The sequence below is a fragment of the Neofelis nebulosa genome, chromosome 8, assembly GCF_028018385.1.
Source record: "Neofelis nebulosa isolate mNeoNeb1 chromosome 8, mNeoNeb1.pri, whole genome shotgun sequence".
NCBI lineage: Eukaryota > Metazoa > Chordata > Mammalia > Carnivora > Felidae > Neofelis > Neofelis nebulosa.
The window spans coordinates 6925150-6948151 of record NC_080789.1 but is presented as its reverse complement, the minus strand read 5'-3'; the positions used below and the strand labels follow the sequence as shown (position 1 = coordinate 6948151).

The 23002-nt window shown below is 45.6% G+C and overlaps 1 protein-coding gene across 4 annotated transcripts in view; it reads right to left on the bottom strand.

The window, feature by feature from the left end:
• Window positions 1–23002, bottom strand: part of TCF20 (transcription factor 20) — a 111850-nt gene that overhangs the window by 25440 nt on the left and 63408 nt on the right. The window lies entirely within an intron of this gene.

Genomic DNA, 23002 nt, shown 5'->3' with positions numbered 1-23002 from the left:
GCCCACTCAAGCAAAGGAGCCCTCCCAGACGTAGTGAGAGTTGAGGGTTTTCGGGAGATGCCAACGCTGCTGGTTTCAAAGATGGAAGAAGGGGCCATGAGCCAAGAATGGGGGGGGGGGGGGCGGCCTTAGAAGCCGGGTGAGACATGCAAACAAATGCTTCCTTAGAGCCTCGAGGAAGAACAGAGCCCTGCCGGCACCTAGTGTCACCGAGTGTGAGCCTCGTGAGACCTGTGCGGGACCTGAGACCTACTGAACTGTAAGATGACAAGTCTGTGCTTCCAGCCCCCAAGTTTACAGGAATGTGCTACAGCAGGGATAGGGGACTAGGAAGTGGGGATTTCCTGTGAAAATTTCACAAGAAGGAAGTGACTCTTCATTTTCCTTTTACGTTCTTCAATGTAACCGATTTCTCCCTCATGGCAACACCCACAACTTTCCTCGCTTTTTATTAGACAAATTCTGGCGTCATCAGTGACACTGGACCTGGAAGGGACGCCGGCTCTGTCATCAGTGCCCTTGTTTCTGGTTTAAGAAACAGGCAAAGTGGCCAGAAGTACCAGCACTTCAAATTGCAGCCCTTTTTCTTCTGAACCCCAAGCTCGACGCTCTTTATACCACATGGCCTTCCAGTCCCCTTCATCCACTCAACTCTCCAACCTTTGAAAAGTACTTCCTACATGCCAGGTGCCAAAGACAGAACAGAAAGACCTCTCTCTACAGCGTCTTCAGTTTCCATCCCATACCCCAAATCAATACCCAGGCTAATACCATTTCCAATTGGATTTTTATTTGCCTTTTACTTAAAGAAGCTGTTTACACTATCATTCTCCTACAATGCAAATAATACAATAAAGTCACTGCACAGCTAAATGCCCTTTGTTTTGGACTACACTGTTGTTACAAATTTGGGGATATTCATTCCTAGGGGAGGTTGAGGCCACACAATACTGCTCTCCACACAAGTGAGATACACAGTGGGGCTTCAATCATCATTTCTAAACCAAGGAATGCTTTTTTTTTTTTTTTAATGTTTATTTGTTTTGAGAGAGAGAGAGAGAGAGAGACAGAGAGAGAATCCTAAGCAGGCTCCGTGTTGTCAGTACAGAGCCTGACGTGGGGCTCGATCCCATGAATTGTGAGATCATGACCTAAGCTGAAATCAAGAGTCAGAGACTCAACCGAGAGCCACCCAGGCACCCCAAGTCAAGGTATGTTTTTTTCCTTTCAGTGTTCATTTATCTTTGAGAGACAGTGAGACACAGAATCTGAAGCAGGCTCCAGGCTCTGAGCTGTCAGCACAGAGCCCAACGAGGGGCTCGAATCCACAAACCATGAGATCCTGACCCAAGCCAAAGTCAAACACTTAACCAATTGAGCCACCCAGGTGCCCCTCAAGGTAGGTTTTCAAACAAACAACAGCCCAATCTACCCAACAGCAAAATTTTCATTTATTATTGAAGAGAATGGGGCGCCTGGGTGGCTCAGTCGGTTGAGGGCCCGACTTCGGCTTGTGTCATGACCTCACGGTTTGTGAGTTTGAGCCCCGTGTCGGGCTCTTGTGCTGACAGCTCGGAGCCTGGAGCCTGCTTTGGGATCTGTGTCTCCCTCCCTCTCTGTTCCTCCCCTGCTCATGCACTGTCTCTGTCTCGCAACAATAAATAAACATTGAGAAAATATGTTTGTTATTGAAGGGAATAAAGGTTATTTTTAAGCAACTCTTGTCATTTCTGATGTCGTTATCTTGGCAAATGGATTGTAAAACGTATCCTTAGTTTTGGGGCACACTTAAACAACAGAAAGTGGCCAAACACCCACCCCGACCCTTTCACCAGCCCTTCTCGCTGTCCCAGAGGCAGGGCTCACTGACCGGAGGTGGCAAACTGCAGGAGCTGAATCGCTTAAGGGCGGTTTAATCCGTATCTGTCAGGGGCTCTGAGGAAAAGTTTTGCGTGCCTCTTCATTCACAGGAAGCCTCTTTCCTGGGAGATGTAACGGCGACCTGAATAATCGCTCTGTTTAACGAGCATCTCGAAGCAGCCTCAGAGCACCGAAGCATTTGGGTCAGAGCATTATTAGTGCTGGTGATAACCGGTCCCGTTCAAGGTTTGAAGATCACACGTGCCGCCTCTACTGGGCCCGAGATGGCTTTTATCTGCACGCGCTGTTGTGCGTGCTCACGTTATTTACCCACTCCCCTTTGTCCACCTCCCCTCAACCGTGAGACTCTCTCTTGTGTCCCCAGGACAGCACGCCGCAGGAACCGTGAATATGAGCTGGCGGAGTGAGCGCGAGCTCTGACGAATTCCAGAGCTTGAGAAAAATGAATGAGGCTACTCTTCAAGAGGAGTTAAACCGCTGATGCTGGTAGCGCTTGGAGAGCGTGGAGCAAGGTGTGTGCTCCTTCTTGGCTGCCGGCAGGAGCTTTTTCCCCCCTCTTTTAATTATGCCTTCTAGATCTGGGACAGAAGCCTCTGCTGCCGGAGTAATCTACTCTAGCTACGTGGCAGCGACAGGGCTGATACACAAGGAGCTGCCCTTTAGGGCCCTCAAAGCATCTTTCTTTGACGCAACTCTGCATCCTATCAATTTTCTTTCAAGAGCACTTCAAGGTGTCGGCCAAAGCAATCCATATAAAACCTTATATGTTTTGGGTCCTTGCTTCCTCGGAGCTAGATAATCTCCTTATGTTCCCTCACAAAAGCTCATGAGACCAGCTAGAGCATTTTCCTGCTGCTTGCCATGCTCAGACTCCAGAGACAGGCTTGGCGACAGCCTCTGGAACCCACACCATGGCCCAGAGCGCCACCAAGGCTTCAAAGCCAACCTTGGAGGGCCAGGGAGATGCCCAGGTCTTTCCCAGCTCTACAAGACACGCAGCACACGGGCTTGAAAGGTGTGCTTGTGTCCCACAGCTCTTCTAGCAAATGCATCAATTTTAGTAACCGAATCCATTAAATACACCTCTCAGTAAATTGGGATGACACCACCGTAAATGCCAGTCGGTCACATTAGCAGCACTCACTGGCTAAAGGGTGTGTGTACCTGAAAACAAAGTGTCAGGTTTGACCAGCTTTTCAGAAAACATGCGGACAGCCCAATGTCACTATCATCCAGGTGTGGAGCCGCGCAAGGGCCGGTGGAAAAAGAACCTGAGGGTGTCAGCTCTTGTACCAAAGCCAAAGTCAGCACGCCAGTGTTATCGTCTGTAAGATGGGGATAACAATATTTGCTTTAACTTCCTCGTAAGGTTCTTACGTGAAGTAACCGTGAAATGTCTTATAAGTTAGAGTTATGTAATTACTAGGACTTATAAAAACATGGAAAACACACCTTCATCTATACCGTGTCATATTTTTGACAGTTACTGATGTCAAAATTAGACCCACCACACACCAAGTAGAGTCTATTAAGACAAACTAAGTCAAACAATTATTTTTTGAAACACTTCCCTTGCGAATCCTGCCTGAGACAAGCCGACCCTAGGTGGTCCTCAACACCCACCACACAGTCATACTGCCGCTTCGGGGGGTGTGTATGGTCAGCTTTTCTCTATAAATAATGGCAATTAGTTGTGGTGTTTTGTGCAGCACTTTCGCGATGGAAGGTACTAAGTAAACAAGGAGGAATAAAACTACACACAATCAAGTACAAATTAAACACTTGCAGGAGATCAAGAGCATCTTAACGTAGCCAAAGCAGACACACTGAGCACAACCAGACCGAGGAAAAGTGCCCTGCAGGCTGGTCCCCTGCATCTGCAGATACTTACACCTTCCTGTTACGTGGACAGCAGGCCCAGGCTGCCTGTGCCGGTGTCACGAGCCGCACGCTCCTAGCCACAGTTCTCCCAGCCCACCCCCACCCTTGTTATGCAGCCCCACTCACTCACGGTGGAATGATCTGGAATAATTTCTCCTGCTGCTTCTGGGTGTCCCTGCCACAAGGGGCTGAGGGCCCGCAGGTGGGAATGCTCCTCCCAACACTTCTAGAGCCTAACGGCTCATCTCTGTCCCCTGGGAGAGTCATCTGCTTCCCACCAAAACCAAGAGAAAAAACATACACACGCACAATCTTCCTTAATCTGATCATTATCTTTCAGGTATAAAAATAATCTAGAAGTTGAAATGATACTTTTAGACCCCCCCCCCCCACTCCCCTCCCATGTCCCAATCAAAAAGTGGTTCTGCTGCTGGCCCTGAAATTATTAGTTTCTTTGGGAAAGCTTCTCAAACGACATGATAAACCTATAGTAATAAGGGTCTCTGTGGCCGAGTAGGGGTTGAGGGGTGGGTGGTCCTGGAGGTGGAGCAAAACACAAGACAGCATGATCAAGGTCAAAGTCAACATGCAGCTGTTCTAGCAGTCTCCCAGTTACATCCCTGATCCACGAGGACAGTCTGTTCCCTGAATCCCCTTCCTACTGTCTTTGTACTCACAGATGGATTTATAGTAAAGTTATGCTGCTTTGAATGAGGCCAGAGGGCTTGGGATTAAAGGACTCTTTTCTCTTCATTAACAGTGTCCTTCCTTGTCTTTCTGCACTTCATCTGCCAAACAGAGGAAGCCAGGATTTAGCTACAACCTTGAGCACACGAACAATATATTTAGAGTACACATGCCTTTATATAACAGATATGTTGATTTTACCATTCAGCAAACAAATAAGAAAAGATTAGGTGTAAGATGCAGCTGGGCAAGGGTGTCTTTTCTCTAGAAGACTCTATCACATACACCTTTTTGGTCGTTGCTGTTTTATAAATCTAGATTTTCACATGGCAGTGTGCCGAAGCAAGGTACACCTGTTTCCCTCCGTCAGACGGGAAGGGAAGTATTGGCTGACAGGTGAAAGTCAGGCTGGTGCTTCTTTACAGAATCACGGAATGCAAGTTATTCTACTGAATATGATGAAAGGATTTTGACTTCCTGATGAGCTCTTCTTGGGACTTTTGATTTGCCTCATTACCGTGTCCATTCTGAGTCAACGGCACAAAACTGCGAAGTCCAGAAACTGGGAACACGGGTTGGAGGAAAGCGAGTAGGAACTGGATCCCTTGGTCCCGAGGGGCTGCTAACTCCTTACCTTCCCTGGAAGGTACCTCACAGGTGTGGTCAAGGGGACTTGGATCCTCAGGGGACTTCGCTTTGATACTTAAGTTTGCTTAAATGGTGTCAACTTCAGAAACGTAAAAATCCTTCCTTTTTTATTATTCATTCAACACATTTTTATTACATGCCTATGAGCAAGGCAAAGAGGCGCCCAAACTGAGGACCCAAAGTCAGGGAGTGTCTGCCCTCAGGAAACTTCTAGAAGAACTGGGATGTGTTACGATGTAAACAGGACTCTCCAGCTTAGAGGCAGGATGCCCACCTGGTTAAGGTCGGGAAAGCACTCTTGAGGGGGTGTTGCCTGAGCGGTCTAGCTGTGAAGGAGGAGCAGGAGCTACTGGGGCAAAGAAGGCAGGGAAGGCGTCCGCCACAGGGGGAACAAACAGGAACAAGCAGTCAGGGTGTGGAAGGTGCATGTGGTGGAACAGGATTCTGAAGGGGTGGAGCCAGATGAGCAGGAACGTGGGGCCAACGTCACTGCCAGGTTAGGGATATCATGGAAGTTTGTGTGGGAGGGTGAGGAAATGCATACAAGAGGCTGCACTTAGAGACACTGAAGATAAACCGGTAGGACTTGGTGACAAGCTACGGCCAGGAGTCTGCGAGTCGTGTCTTGGGAGCCCTGGTGCGTGGCGGTGCCTTCGCTTGGTGCACGAAGTGGAAGGGGAGCCCTTCGGGCATCAGCACAGGAGGATTCTGATGAGCAGGGGACTCTCAGAGCCCCAGCTCTACAAGCGACTTACCTTCAAAACATTCCGTTTACAGAGTAGAATGTTTTGGACCTAGAACAAAATCTTGACTGGAATAACCAGGAATGGGTTTAATTTCAAATGACATTTTCTGGGGTAACTGAAGATAAAGCTAGAAACCCTTTCCGGAACACATTACACTATTGTGAATTAAATTCATAATCTCTATTGCCTCAGAGTGATGATTCCATTATTAGGAATATTCTTGTAAGATACTAGGTAAAGACTAGGCGTTATCAAAGTGACCCCAAGATAGAACTTAAAAACTTCTAAAAATGAATCTCAGGGCACCTGGGTGGCTCAGTCAGTTAAGCGTCTGACTTGGGCTCAGGTCATGATCTCACAGCTCATGGGTTCGAGCCCTGCGTCGGGCTCTCCATTGACAGTTCAGAGCCTGGAGCCTGCTTCGGATTCTGTGTCTCCCTCTCTCTCACTGTACCTCTGGGACTTGTGCTCTCTCTCAAAAATAAATAAATAAACATAAAAAAAAAAAAAAAGAAGAACGTGTAATAGAAAACATTACAAAAAAGTAAATCTCTGCTGGGAAGCTTGTTTTCTTTATCATTTTCTTGTTTATTTTAAAGTGGAGGGGAGAAAAAGAATGCAGTGAAAGACATGTTCCAGTTAGTTAGCTGACATCTCCTATATTTGCCTTCCTTGCATTCAGTGGGGAATGTCGGTTCCTGCCTCAAATACTGGCGTCTAAAAAAGAGATGAAAACATGAAATGAGAAAAAAGGAGAGAAAGCCAGGTTGGAAAAAGACCTTCCTTGAGAAAGGAAACCAACCCCTGGCCCTGCCTCTCACCAGCCAGATGAGCATGGCCCAGTTAATCTATTTAAACCTCGATTCTCTCAACAGTAAATAGGGGATAAAATCCCACTGGGAAAAAAAGGAAGGAGGTGGAGAATCTTTTAAGAAAACTGGTGAATGAGGTGGGGGGTGGGGGCATCCGGGTGGCTCAGTCTGTTAAGTGTCTGACTCTTGGTTTCAGCTCAGGTCATGATCGTGCAGCTTGTGGAATTGAGCCCCACATCGGCTCCATGCTGACAGCATGGAGCCTGCTTCGGATTCTGTCTCTCTATGCCCCTCCCCCATTCGTTCGTTTTCTCTCTCTCTCTCTCCCTCTCAAAATAAATAAACTTAAAAAAAAAAAAGAAATAAAACTGATGAGAGGGAAAAAAACTCAAACCATATAAAACTCTAAATGTGTCTGACAATGAGGGAAGAGTGTTTTGTAAATGACATGTAAGGTATTCCTAAGACACCCTGCATAAAAACAGAAGGAAAAAGTTCCAGCAGTGATCCCAAAGGGAATGGACAGCCATTCCAGAACAACCAGAGCCCCCCCTGGGCTTATCTGCAAGGCCACGGGAAGCTGGAGATGGACAGCAGCACAGACTTCCAGGAAGATCTGGCTTTTAAAACAATCCACCACTGGGGCGCCTGGGTGGCTCAGTCGGTTAAGCGTCCGACTTCAGCTCAGGTCATGATCTTGTGGGTCTGTGGGCCCCAGCCCCGTGTCAGGCTCTGTGCTGACAGCTTGGAGCCTGGAGCCTGGAGCCTGCTTCCGATTCTGTGTCTCCCTCTCTCTGCCCCTCCCCTGCTCATGCCTCTGTCTCTCTCTCTCTTTCTCTCAAAAGTAAATAAACATTAAAAAATTTTTTTTGACACAATCCACCACTAGCAATTAAACACAGCTATTACTACTTATGTGCGCTTGTTTTGAATATTTATCTTTTCACTGGAACATTTTTAACAGATCAGGAACAGTATTTACCCCCTCTCAATTATATGTCTTCATATAAACACTTTACTGATGACAGTGGTCTCTGAACACATACAGGTCCTAGTAACCATTTCTACCAAGGTGCCCGCAAAGCTGAAACAGTTTATAACGATCACATATGGAATGAACTTCAACTGTTGATGAGGTGGGTGCAGATACTGACTACCTGTTGTAGGTTTTAAATGTTCTAGAATTCCCTCTCCTGGACTTAGAGTCTTCAGGTTCAGCAATAATAAAGGTATAAAGGCAAGACAAAGCAATATTAGCAATTTCCCTAACAAAATGCATCCACTTGCCAAATTTAAGTTAAAACCAATCTCTATCCCCCCACTTTCTGGAATATTAAACTGTGAAAAAAATGTTAGCTTAATCGTTTTTCTTTTGCACAAAACGTACAGTTATGTTAATATACATTCTTCATAACTCCACCTATCAAAAACTCCACACAGGTTTCGCTAAGGATGAGGTTTCTTTAGGCTAACCAGACCTTGGTTTTCTCCAGTTTGTCATTTTATCCTACACATAGTTTACATTTTAGCTTACCTACAAGTACATACACTCCATTAAAATAATTCTAATCAGAGGACATCTTTTATAGCTGGGGAAGAAAGCTGTGGCTTTGATAAAACGTTATACATTTTGTTGAGGGGGATTTTTAAATATTACAAATAAAAGAGATTTGTGCCCTTTAGGAAGTTAGAAAGGAGGGGCTTGGGTCAGGGAGGTTTTTTAAAGCAGTAATTAGCATGTTTGCTCCCAGTGGCAGCTGAGAACCTGAGAAAAGGCTGCACCCAGCAGGAGCAGGAGCCCCGGCAGCCCAGGGAGAAGAAAGAGAATAGCCTTTTCTTGAAGTATAGAGATAAATGCTTATGGACAGAGTTGAAAACATTGAACTTAAAGTTGCACAAGACTACTTACTAGCGTAATTTTATTTTCCCCTTTGCTCAAACGGTGGATTGGATTTAACGAGTAATAATTACCTTTTGTGTTTAGCAAGGCATCTTTTTAAAGAAACTGCCTGCCAGGAAAGGGACTCTCTGTATAATCCTCCTCCTCTCCATGGCTCATCCCAGGAGTTGAGTCTATGCTTCCAGAAAACCAATTACAGGGAGCCGCTCATTCACAAGACGTTCGCATCTAACTGTTGACAATTTCGGTAACAGAAATGACAAACGTGCTGCCACCACAGGCCTCCTTTAACAGGACTCTGAATCTGCACAGTCTACACGGGAGCTTCAATCTGCAAAGTTCCCAACCCTTGGAGGCCTTCTACCGTATTTTTACTGCCTCTTGTCCCACTTGGCTTGTTTTATCCTTTCCTGCCGGATCTGCCTCCACCTCACCATCCCTCTCACCCACGCATCTGTCTTGTCTGCGAAGCCACCCCACTCCCGAAGTGGCCGGTTCCTCAAGGGCAAGGCCAGCCTGAAAATGGACAGAGGAGGCACCTTCATCCAGAAAAAAGGCAGAAAGGAACCTGAGAAAACTAGGATGTCTTGAGTGTATTTAAACTAGTGCCAGTGTAACTCTCCACAGGGCTGCTGGTCCCCACACCCTAAAGCCAGGTGCCAGATCCCAACAACCCTCTCTGAGGGCTTTATGGGGCCACTTGATGAAGCGACAATGTGTGAGACACCTCACTTCAGGTCCAAAGCCTCATGCCCTCCTTCCCAGAAACCTTGCACTGGAAGGAAAAATTGGTACGAACCTGGCATGGAAACTGTAACCAAAACTGGTTGGCTGGCTTATGATCTAGCTTTCGTGAACTAGCTCAAACACACGGAGTGTTCAGAGTTGATTTTGGCCCGTCACCTGAAGCACGTGTTAACAATGCAGACTATGGCCACGACCCAGAAGGACTGAAGGCACACCATCATCCCAGGTGTCTCTTATCCCCAAGAAAGTTTAAGAACTATTGGCACAGTCCATCTTCATGGATATGTATGTATATTTTCTTCCTGATTTTCTACTTTAGAAGCTTAATCCCAGAATGGAAGATACTCAGCAAAAGGCCAATCTTAACTTCAACAGAGGAAGAAAATGGAAACTCAGATGTAATATGACTAAGATTAGAAATATTGACTAAATTCAACAATTACCTCTTCCACCTCCAAGCTTTTTTTTAATTCTGTTTTTAATGTTTATTTTATTTTGAGAGAGACAGAGAGAGCATGCAGGGGAGGGGAAGAGGGAGAGGAGAGAGAGAATCCTAAGCAGGCTTCATGCTGTCAGCACAGAGCCTGATACAGGGCTCGATCTCATGAACTGTAAGATCGGAATCAAAACCAAGAGTCAGACACTTAACTGACTGGGCCACCCAGGTGCCCCCACCTCCAATTTTTAAATGACAATTGACTGTTATGGCCAATCTCATTTTATTTATTTATTTATTTATTTATTTATTTATTTATTTATTTATTTTTTCTTTTTTAATGTTTTATTTATTTTTGAGACAGAGACAGAGCATGAACGGGGGAGGGGCAGAGAGAGAGGGAGACACAGAATCGGAAGCAGGCTCCAGGCTCTGAGCCGTCAGCCCAGAGCCCGACGCGGGGCTCGAACTCACGGACCGCGAGATCGTGACCTGAGCCGAAGTTGGACGCTTAACCGACTGAGCCACCCAGGCGCCCCTCATTTTATTCCTTAAAACAACCTGATAGGGTGGTCCAGTTATTATCTCCGTTTTTACTGGGTAAAAAATTAGGTGGGGAGAGGCTAAAGGACTTGTCTACCATTACAATTTTGCAAGCAGCCAATCCTTATGAATAATTCAAGAATAAAATGAGACCTACAAGAGTCTGTAATCATTACCCCTTGCCAACAATCTCTTCTGGGGTCTTCAAAGACCTTCTGTTGGATAAATGCAAGAGTCCCTTTTTCTCTGGGCAGCCTGGTCAGTGCACAGTGGTTATGTGATAAAAAGGTGGCTCCATCACGTGGGTTCTCTTTCATGAGTAAGATTACAAGGGCAACAAATACATGATGGCGTTGGCAAAATTACTGAAACTGTTTGAAAATATATCAATGACTATGGCGCTTCAGAATTCCCAAGTCAAATTAAAGAGCTAAAGGCAACAATTGGTATTTGCTCGTGGTCTCAGAGCCTTTGAGGGCCCAAGGTGTGTGTGTGTGTGTGTGTGTGTGTGTGTGTGTGTGTGCGCGCGCGCGTGTATCATTTCCTGGGGTTCCCTAGAGTTAATGTGGAAGCTAATTCTGAATGTGATCTTCTAAAACTCACCAACAAAATCTTGTTGGCATATTCACAGTAAATGGAATTCTCTTTTTTCCAAAGGAGGGGGAGGCATGCGTCTGGGAGACTGGAATTTCCTTGCTGGAGAGATTAATACCCCTGGAAGTGATTCACTTTACCGAAGAAAGGTGTCTAAGTGCCTGCTGAAGCAACAGCAGTTTACAAAGACACCTACCACAGCCCTACAGCCACCTGGCACAGTGCTTCTCCATCTCTACCGTGGGTGCTCAGCACACAACCCTGGTCTGACGTGTCACAGTGGAGAGAAAGTCTCTTGGACGGTACCTGGCCCACAGTGAGTGTGCTAACTACTAACGACCATTTATGACCACCTGTGACGGATAAGGGGCAGGAGCACGTGGAGAGAGCCAGGTGAAGGGGTTGCTCGAAGTAGAGAATGAGGAGTGGTCCTGGTGGACTGTGGGTGTCAGAGGGCATGGGAGCAGGGCTTGGGAAAGCAGGGAGGTGTGGCTCTTAATATGTGCCTATTTCTCCCTCCGCTCACTCTTCAAATCCCCCAAGTCACTCTGACCTATTGGCACGAGCCTTCCTGACTCAAGTTAGGTGCGGCTTTTGGTGCCTGCACAGACCCCACGCTCTTGCTGCACTTTTCTTTTTCTTTTTTTTTTTTTTAAATTTTTTTTTCAACGTTTTTTATTTATTTTTGGGACAGAGAGAGACAGAGCATGAACAGGGGAGGTGCAGAGAGAGGGAGACACAGAATCGGAAACAGGCTCCAGGCTCCGAGCCATCAGCCCAGAGCCTGACGCGGGGCTCAAACTCACGGACCGCGAGATCGTGACCTGGCTGAAGTCGGACGCTTAACCGACTGCGCCACCCAGGCGCCCCTCTTGCTGCACTTTTCATAAGCACTGATCTAAGCGAAGCTAGAGCTGCTCTTAGCCACAAGAAACCATCCATCAAAATTCCTTAGTTCTGAAAGGGTCGTACTTCCCTCGGATGGCTAAGAGGCACCTCAGACTCACCATGAACATAGTACACCTTTTGATTTCCCCACCAAACCGGTTCCTTCTCCAGGCTTTCCAGCGTCAAGAAACGGCATCGTGTCTGCCCCATTGTTCTGTGCCAGTCCTGCTCACACAGGCCACAGGAATTAGCTCCTGCCCACCTCTCCAACTTCATTACCCTCTCTCTGTATCCAGTACTGCCTCACCATACTGCCTTTTCTGTTTCTCAAATCCACCAAGCTCGGTTTCCCCCTACAGCCTCTGTATGCTCTGTCTACAGTGCCCTCTGATCTCATTATATAATGAGTGGCTCGTTATACCACTCCCACCTCAGCCTGTCAGGGAAATTTACCTGGACCCCCAATCTGAAGCAGCTACCCAGTCACTGTCTATAACATCATCTCATTTTAAATATGTGCACTGATTTGTTCCTGGCACAGAACAGATGCCAACTAATACTGGCTGAATGGACAAGTGTCAGGTGCCAGTAAACGGGGGCTGGAAGCCTGCAGGGCATGGCTATGCTTGGGTTTTAGAAACATCGCCGCAGGGTGGGAGGCCTGGGTGGCTCAGCTGGTTAAGCACCCGACTCTTAATTTTGGCTCAGGTCATGCATGATCTTATACTTCACTGAGTTCAAGTTCCATGACTCTTGGTTTGGGCTCAGGTCATATTCTCACAGTTTGTGAGTTCAAGCCCTGCGTCGGGCTCTGTGTTGCACTGACGGTGCAGAGCCTGCTTAGGATTCTCTCTCCGTCCCTCCTCCCCTACTCTCTCTCTCTCTCTCTCTCTCTCTCTCTCTCTCTCTCAAAAATAAACAAACATTTAAAAACATAAGATAAAGTAAGTACTTTAAATGGCATCCAAAGGCCCACCTCCTACCACCAAACATCTGTTGCTCGTTACAGGTCTCTTAGGACAGCCAGCTAGACACAGGTTCACCCTGCCCTGATCAGCCATGTGTCAGGCACTATGGTGGGTTCAGTCAGGAAAAGTCATGATACATGGTGCTGAGTGGCACAACAGGTATGACGGGAGTGCTGGGGACTTGCTGCCTGGAGGACCAGGTGACAGGTGAGCTGGTTTTTTAAATGTGCTTTTCAAGAACAACAACAGTGGATTAAAATGCCCAGGCCTGCTGGGAGGTGCAAAGTCTCGTGTCTGCAAACACAAACAGTGTTTTTGAGGGGCTGCTTTTTCAAAGCACTAATATATTTTGATTTCTTCCAGAGGGAACTCTACCTAGAAACAGGCAAAGAGAACCAACTGGCCAACTATCCTACCGCTTAACGAACCATCATCCCACCAACTCAGCTTTTTTCAACAACAGCAGCAAATACAACTTACAAGCACACCAAAGGCCTACACCTGACACCCGGCTCAACCAAGATTTAAACTTCACAGAGACAGTTTTCCAAGCCTGGAGCCACCTGGCATCTCTGTGGAGCCAGTTACCATGAGTACGCCTGCGAGTGAAATGAACAAAGACGTTTTACTAGAAACTCTTCCACAGGCTGTGCAGTGAAACACGTAAGAAATGAAACGCCTCCAAAACTGATGTCACTGCAGCTGGGTCCCTCTCCCATCCTGAAGTTTGTTCTTTCAGATGGAAACGCGCCGTTGTGTTGACCTTGGTCTCACACATCTGCTTGTGTGGCAGTTCTTCAGTTCTATTCTCTTAAGGCACATTTGACAGCAATCTGCTGGCAACATATTCAAATTAAGTGTCAGCTCGTAAGCACAGCGGCCAAAATCACCCCACCGTACCTGGCTTACTGGGACAGGGTCATCCAGGGCTGACTTTCCTCTTCAGCTTAATTCTACCCAAGAAGCTTACTGATAGGGACATGCCTCCACTAAAAGGACACGTGAGGACACTTTCCAGGCTGGACACCAGCTCACAGTACTTGCTTCCTTTAAAACTACCTCGACGCCAAAGCTTCTAGGAATAGTTTAGTATCCACCAACGAAGCTGCCTGATCTCCAACGAAGTTAATTGTACCAACAGTCCTCGGTCACCGTTCTATTTATAGATGAGAAAACTTTATCTAGGTGCTCTCCTAAATGCCTCCTTTAGGTGGCCCTCCTGAAGAAAAGGTTTCCATGGGTCCCCATTTCCCAGGTAACTGAAGTTATTCAGACTGGGGAAATGATACACACAAAAATGACAAACTGAGGAGAAACATTAAAAGTAACAGGGGACGACTGCAATATCACTAATCCAAGAAATGAAATTTAAAGGAAAAAATTAAAAATTTAAAAATACCCAATGTTGTTTGCCTCATAGTAAAATGTGGGCTCTCCTGTATCTGTGGATGATCATAGCTCAATACGATCCTTTTTGGTTAAACCGCAAGATAATGCCTAGCAAAACGCTTAAAATATTCACACTTTTTGACTTAGCAGCTTAACATCTGGAGCTTTTCCCTCACATAAAACTCCATGAATAGAAATGTTTACCGCCACATAAGAAATAGTAAATAAACTGGAATCCTCAATGTCTAACAGTGCAGGAATACTTGGCTAAATTACATTTATACACGTATTAAAACAAAATACCCTAAGTTACTATGCAAGCTAAAATTACAAAATTAAGTGAAAAAAGCCACACAGCTTTGTATCTATAGTTAATGGCAGAGCCTCTCTGGGTCTGGATCCTGGACTCAGTTTTGTCCAGGAGCACAAGGAGGCCCACCTCGGAGGGCTGCCGTGAGGTTTAAATGTGATAATTCACGCACAGCGCTTGGAAAGCACTCCATCCATGTCAACAATTGTTACTACACTATTATTATATCTAGTAAAACAAGCACATGGACAAAATCTGGAAAAGAGGCAAATCTACTGGGCTGTCAGGATTTTGCCTTTCTTTTACCTACTGTTCCATTAGTGTTACGATATGAATAACACTGTTACTATTTACGCTTATGTAGAGAACATGTGATTCTGTCATAGAAGGTAGTTTGCCCTTTTATGACCCAGGAGTTAAGACGGAGCTTCCAGCCTGTGGACGTACCCAGCGCCCCCCGTACAGCTCGTGTGGCCAGTCTGCTAAACCTGTTCTTCTTTAGTCCTTTCTCGGCTTTCCTGTTGCTTCCTAAATTTAGTCCTTTCTTGGCTTTCCTGTTTGCTTCCTGTGAGTGGAACTTCTCAGACCCTCCAAAAATAAGTGTCCGTGCATAGTGACAACCTGAACCTCAGAACCCATGTGACCTCAAAGTAAAGTGCATGCACTTTGTCTCATCTCAGTTCAGCACATACAGGCCTTCAGCTACACCCTGGAACTCTGAGAAAATGGGGTGTTGCACTGTGCACAATAGAGTCTTTTCCAGGCCCCCAAAAGTAATGTTTCATATCAGCTCGTTCTCACTATAATTAAATGCAATTTGGTATTCCACTGTGTTGTCAATAATGTCAATGTCTTGGAAAATTATTAGAAAGCCAAAAATAGCAAATTATCTCTTCTGTGCCCCCTCCCACCCCTAATCATATTGTAGCAATAATTAAAATGATAGCTTAATTTCTTTGATGGCTTTTCAGAGAATTCTCTAATGAAGGATTTTTTTTTTTTTTTTTAATGACACAGATCTCATGATTTCCTATTTCTTCCCACTTTCTTGCAACGTGGATTAAGTTTACCGGTTTTACACATATCCAAAAAGCTAAATAAAAACCAGCCAGTCCTGGGGAGAAAGTACCATCCTGGAGACCCGGAGCACGGTCGCCCCGAACACGCAGACTCGGCTGAGCTTTCACGCCTAGTGTTCCCTCCTGCCCACAACACGTTAGCTGCCAAACGAGGGTCTCCCTTCTCTTCCTCATCCCCTCTTTGCTGCTACTGGGGTCTTACCCACCCCCTCCGCTGACCCGCTCGCTTGGATGGGAAGCCTCAGCATCATTCCTCACTTTCCTTTACCTGCCACACCTAGTTGGTTTTGGATTCTATCGACTTTAAATTCCAAAGTGATCGTCGTTATCTATCCACTCCTTCCAATTCCCTTCTCTGCCACTTCTTTGGCCCGTGTCATCTCTATGTAGACTAATGCCACAGCCCTTCAACCAGAGACCTGCCTCTTCATCTCTCCCTGTGTCTCTCCTGAGTTGCCCTCATAAGACCAAACCCAATCGTGTGATGTTACACACTCAGAAACTGCTACTGGTTTCGCACTGCCCTTAAGTTACAGGCTCAATCCTCAGACTACAGTACAGCCCTCTGCAGTCTTCATATACTATACATGTTACCTTTTGGGGGGGGGGGGCGGGTGGTGGAGTGTGATGGTTCTGAATCATTCTGTGAATTCTTTATTATTCTGGATCTCTGGGTGCTGACCCATCAAAAATGTTTATTTAAAAAATAATTTTAAGGGTGCCCGGGTGGCTCAGTCGGTTGAGCATCCGACTTCAGCTCAGGTCATGATCTCACAGTTTGTGAGTTTGAGCCCCGAGTCGGGCTCTGTGCTGACAGCTCAGGGCCTGGATCCTGCTTCGGATTCTGTGTCTCCGTCTCTCTCTCTCTGCCCCTCCCCCACTCGCACTCTCTGTCTCTCAAAAATAAATTAAAAACTGTTAAAAAATTAAAAAAAAAATAACTTTACTACTAGGTAGACTCTTTACTTTGGCCTTAGGTAATCACTATCGAAAAATTGCCAACTCACAAAAAAGAACATTAATGCTCTTATTTAATGTACAAGGCAGATTTTATTCCCTTCTTTCCATCTCCTCTCCTTTGAATAATCTAATTCCTGAGAATGTCCGCGTGGGCTGCTGCCATATCAGAAGACACTAACCAATACAGCACCTGAAATGCCACACACCCTGCTCTCCCCAAACAAGAGTAAAAATGAAAAGAAAATGGTTGTTTCACATGCAGGGCAGCCTCCCTTCCTGGAAGAAGCACTGACGGCCCACGGACTACAGCTCCCGGGGTGAGCTCACAGGAACGCATCTTCACGAGAGCACGAGAACGCCACTCTAGGGCAGACACTGGCCCACAGCCTCGCCAAACGTTACTCCGTGCACCTTCCCAAGAGTCACTCGTGCTCCTGACAACCGTCTTCACAGCAGGTGCTATCAGTCTCCATGTTTTATAGATGAAGAAGGTGAAGCACACGAGCTAAGTAAGTGCCTTGAGCAAGTGACTAGCTAGGAAATGCCAAGTCCTGGATTCACACGAGGCAACAGGACTCCAGGGCTCTCACGGGACCGCCACCTCCCCGGCCGCTGAGCAGAACGGCAAAGGCACAAAGGCGAGGAGGATCTCTGAGGGTACCACTAGGCTGACTGGACTTTCCCTTATCAGACTTCTTTTCAATAGGAAGATGGGAAGACACCGGCCTGCAGCTGGAGGCCTTCAGGTCCTACAAAACTGGCCTTGGCCTGGGGCAAGGGGTGGAGGACAGTATGGAACGAAGGAAGCCCCACGTCCTGGAAAATCCAAGCTCTCGTGCGTGCGGGGAAGCGTGTGGCACGATGCGTGAATCGCATCACCCTTCCTGACAGAGGCCGGGAGCCCTCCTGCCAAGTGCCGTTTCCCATACACCAGTGTGGGACCTGGGGCCAAGGCTCCCCGACGCTGAGGAGGGAGTGAGGGGCGCTTCCAGCGTTCAAACTTCAGAGCTGTACCGGTTTTCTAGAGGGACCCAGACAGCTGCTGACGTGAAACGAATGCCTACTTCTGCGTGCTATCTCATCACCTTAGCTCTTTTAACACATCAGCAGTAACCAGTTCAACGGCTCAGGGATGACTTATTTGGCCTAGTACGGAGTCACCTGTCGATATTCTTGTTTATGGTCCTTTACCTTTGGCATTTAGTCTATTCCTTATAGCTTTTATTTTATAATCAGGTGTAAAGTTTCTCTCATTATCCCTCCACCTCTAAAAGAAACAGATTTTAGGAAAATTCTTTCAATTTGTCACAATGTATTCTGTAACACAATATAAGCAACAAAATTCAAAACTGCAAATTTCATGATACTCCTTAGAATTTAGAAAAACCAAATCCTGAAAGAAAGTTAACCTTTCTCTGGAGGTTAGTGTCAAAGGTCATCACAGGTCGTGTTGAGAAAAACAGGTAATAAGATAATCACACAACTCTGTTATCTGCTGAAAGTCACAGGAATAGAGAGATGCATGAACCCCGGTGCCTGAATGGGTGATACAGACAGGCTGGGACAGAGGTGTGATTTGTGGCAACAATGATGAAGTGACAGCCAGAGAGAGGGGACCAGAGAGGAAGGCAGTGTAAGGAAGCCAGGGCAGGGGGTAGGGAGGGGTCCAGGGGAGGGACCGTCACCGTGGGGCATGCGTGTACAGTGAGTCAAGAGCAGAGACCAGGAGCCTAGTGGGAAACCTTCAGCAGGACCTGGGCAGCCTCCATGGGTGGGTAACAGTCCATTACTCACTCAGGGAACACAAACGGAAATTCAGGGAGCATAGGACAACGCCTTTATTTCACACATAACCAGAGACGCAAAGTGACCTGTTCTTGATCATTTAACATGCAGTTACGTTTTCATAATGTAATAGATATATTAATACTTTTACACTTGAGAAATTATGTTGTCACAATTTAAAAATTGAGGAGAAGATTAGCCTGTTAGAGATGGTGGAAGGATCTATTTAAAGTTATATTAAAAATAAACTTTAGGGGCGCCTGTCTGGCTCAGTCAGAAGAGCATTCAGCTCTTGATCTTGCGGTCATGAGTTCGAGCCACACATTGGGTGTAGAGATTACTTAGGTAAAACTTAAAAAAAAAGAAAAAACAAAACTTTAAATGGAATCTTTAATACATTGATTAAAAAAAATATATTAACCCCAATCTAGTTAATACACACTGTGGGGTAAAAACTTTTTAAATTCCCATGGAGGTTGTTAAGAATCTGTTTGGAAGGGGAGTGGTCAGCCGGGGCAGGGCGGGGGGGGGGGGGGGGGGTGGTGGAGGGGAAAGGAGGGAACAAGCAGGCCAGCTCTTCCCCAGAGCAGGGCACACCAGGGATCCCTGTCTGCTGCCACAACCCCGAACCCTGAAGGCCTTCACGTTCTAAAAGTATCAAACACGGTTTCTGTACACCAAGTTATGCCTATGTCTGTTTCGAGGCAACTGCCTCTGTCACAACATTGTGTCAGATCAGGGGTCACTGTGGGCTCACATATACAATCAGACCAAGGTAAATAAACAGAGGTAAGAGTCAGACAAAACCAGAGGACTGTGCAGAAATGAACGGATTAAGTCCCACACTCAGAAAAGGAAGGAGAGCAAAGGCCATCTGCTTGAACAGGAATGTTCTAGTTTTCAGCAATTTTCACAGTGTGACACTTACAGGGAGGGAACTGCTGTCTCTCGAGGACTTCATATTATTTTGTTATAATATTATGTTTGTCAAAACACCTGATAAATACACAGGCCAAAATGGATCCCTAATGAAGTTTATGTGGCCTTATCTCAACATGATAGGGTTGAGAGGATGCTTGTTAAGCGCACTGCAATTGGACGCATCTGCTAAAACCTAAGATAAAACTAGACTCAAAGTGGCCTTGACAAATTGAAACAGCATCTATCAAATTAAATAAGAGAAGGCAAGTTAGTGTAATTTTAATTTGTTCTCAAGTACATAAGGAAAAGGAGAATAAAAACCGGGCAAATAAAACAGAAAAAGAGCCTGTAGTCATAGTGGAACATCGGTCAGCTCAAAAAGCTAAAGAAGCATAATTTTTTAAACCTTTTTTAAAATCAACACATCCATCCGAGTGTGTTTCACTAAAGCCAAATAATCATTCTTTATTCTGAGGGTAATGGAACGGTGCTGTCTCCCTTCCTATCTCATTGGGTGGCTTGTGGGAATAAAACAGATATGCAAGTGTACAGAGAAATTAAATTCAATATACAAAGCTAGCATTCTACTCCAAAATGGATGTTAAATAAACAGAACGGAATTGAGGGAAGAAAAAGCTTAGTAATTTTTAAAGGGTGATGGCATTGAGAGTGCAACATGAGAAGATAAAGATTCAGCTGTAGTATGAGGTATATTTAAGATTTGTCATGAAACTACTATGTTCTATGTCAATTATACCTCAATTAAAAAAATAAGATTGGTCAGCTATTTGTCTGAACCCTGTTATTAAAGGAGATGGTGGAATCTGCAGCCCTGATGGGGCCACCAGAGAACCCAAAAATCTAATTTAGAGCCTCTAGTATATGGAAGAAGCATAGGGACAAAATTACTGCCTTTATGCCTTTTACCTTTAAATGGAGCATTCCAACTTTTTATCCCTTAGGACAGATGATTAATTTGAAGTACTTTTGAAATAGCTGAGGCTGAAATTAAGATTTTATTTTTTAATTTTTTTTTTTTTTTTTTTTTTGAGAGAGAGAGAGCACAAGCAGGGGCGGGGCAGAGAGAGAGGGAGACAGAGAATCCCAAGCAGGCTCCAGCTGTCAGCGCAAAGCCCGATGCAGGACCTGAACCCAAGAACCTCGAGATCATGACCTGAGCCCAAGTCATATACTCAACTGACTGAGCCACTCGGGCGTCCCTGAAATTATTTCTAAAAAACAGAAACCACTTTCAATTTTCTCCATCTAAAGTGCTTCATGTTCTCCTAACCACCTAGTCCATGGCAGCGGTGGGATGGGGATGGGCCAGAGAGAATGATTTATCATATTCAGTCTATTTGTTCCAACTAGATAACATGCCAGATTTTACTTTGGGATCAAAGCTGACAAGTAGTAAATAAGCTAAATTGTGACTTTCTGAAGACACAGATTCCCAATTAGGAATTTTAAGAGGCAAGTTTGCTGGTCACCAACCTTTCTGGGGTGGAGGGACTTGTGATTTAGTGTGGTCACATTATTCTCGGGTGTCTTCTACTTTCTATAAACTAGATGTGGACTGAGACACAGGATTTAGGGATCTGCTGGGCAGGAGTCCACCTGCTGACAACTGGTTACCAATGACTGCCCCAGAATGTTCAACAGTTTAGACATAAAAGTTACTCTGAGAGGGGCACCTGGGTGGCTCAGTTGGTTAAGTGTCCGACCTCGGCTCAGGTCATGATCTCATGGTTCATGAGTTTGAGCCCCGCGTCGGGCTGGCTGCTGTTAGCATACAGCCTGCTTTGGACCTTCTGTCCCCCTCTCTCTCTGCCCCTACTCCACCGGTGCTATCTCAAAAATAAACATTTAAAAAAGTTACTCTGAGAGAGATTAATGATATTCTATGTTGTAATAAAGAAAACACTGGTAGGGGTGCCTGGGTGACTCAGTCAGTTAAGCTTCTGACTCGGTTTTGGCTCAGGTCATGATCTCATGGTTCTTGAGATCAAGACCTGCATTGGGCTCTGCACTGACAGTGCAGAGCCTGCTTGGAATTCTCTCTCTCCCTCTCTCTCTGCCCCTCCCCTGCTTGCCAGTGCAAGTGCACATGTGCTCGCTCTCAAAATAAACAAACACAGAAAGAAAGAAAGAAAGAAAGAAAGAAAGAAAGAAAGAAAGAAAGAAAGAAAGAAAGAAAGAAAGAAAGAGAAGGAAGGAAGGAAGGAAGGAAGGAAGGAAGGAAGGAAGGAAGGAAGGAAGGAAGGAAGGAAGGAAACAAACAAACACTGACAGGTGGGCAGGGACACATACCTAAAATAACAAACACAACAAAACAAACCACCAAATATGGCAGGCAGGCCACCAGCAAGATGAGTACTGAGGCCACCAGCTGATAGAGTACTGAATACTCAGGATTGATTATTTACAGAATTTTGTACTTAAGGGTCTTAAATGTTAGGTCCCTTTAGGACTTGTGCATTGTAAAATGTCACATGTGTACGAAGTAAATGCGTTTCAAGCCTGGGGATTGGGAGCAACTCTGGTGATGGAGAGGAAAGGAGGGAGAAAAAACTCACGTGGGGGGAAAAGGTCTGAGAGGGAAAGGCAAGCCCCTCGTGTGACTGAATCAGAATGTTCTAATTTAAATTATGTTATCAACTTCACAGGGCACCTGGGTGGCTCAGCCAGTTAAGCGTCTGACTTTGGCTCAGGTCATGATCTCACAGCTTGTGAGTTCAAGCCCCGTGTCGGGCTCTGTGCTCACAGCTCAGAGCCTGGCGTCTACTTCAAATTCTTTGTCTCCCTCTCTCTCTGCCCCTAACCCACTCACATTCTGTCTCAGTCTCTCTCAAAAATAAACATTAAAACATTTTTTTAATTAAAAAATATATAAACTTCCCATTAATTACATTCTTTACTACAGTTTACAGTTTTGATTTCCTTTTTATCAGAGACTGATAAATTCTGGAGACAATACAACGATAAAATATACTGCTTTGGGGAGAAACGTAGGGGGAGAGGAAAAGAATGTCCAAGAATACTATGATCCTGGCTGACATAATCCTTCTTCACGATGACTAAAAGTCATCAGTATATTTGTCCAGCGTGGTAAAATTTAAATATATATGAATACAAAAACTCTTGCGTGATTCAATATCGTAGACCCAACATTCATTTCCCACATCTGTTCCCCTCCCAGAAAGATAAAGGGAATAGCTTCTATGACATGGACATGAAGGACAAGGACATGAAGAATGGGAGAGGAAACAAACACCTGAGAGATGTCCCAATTTCCAGACGCTGGAAAGCGAACAAAGAGGGCGCGAACCAACGGTCTGAGAGGCACAGAGAGGAACGAGTGCAGCGGAGGAGCCACTAGAACGCCAGCCACTGTGGCACAGAGCCTGCAAAGGCACAGGCGTCTCAGAAAGCGGGGCCAGCAACCAGGTCGTTGGCTCAAAATTTTAAGAGGAGTTAGGTCTCTAACCCAACCCAATTCAAGCAATCAATGGCCCACCTCCCAGAAGGATATTTGGAAAAGAGAAGTTTCTTGAGAGTATCAGAAATAAAGATAAATAAATGTTTATTTAGAGCTGAAGAGAGTGTGGAGAAATCAGAAAAGGCAGAGAGAGAGAGAGAGAGAGAGAGAGAGAGAGAGAGAACGAACCCAGGAGAGAAAAGGCAAAGCCAGAGGATTAATTCAGGAGGTACAACACCTAACTGACAGGATTCTGGAAAGAACAGAGAAAAGAGAAGGAAGGAAAGTATCCAAGAAACAACACACAACAAACTTCCTCAGCTGGAAGGCAGGAGTTTACAGTCAGCAA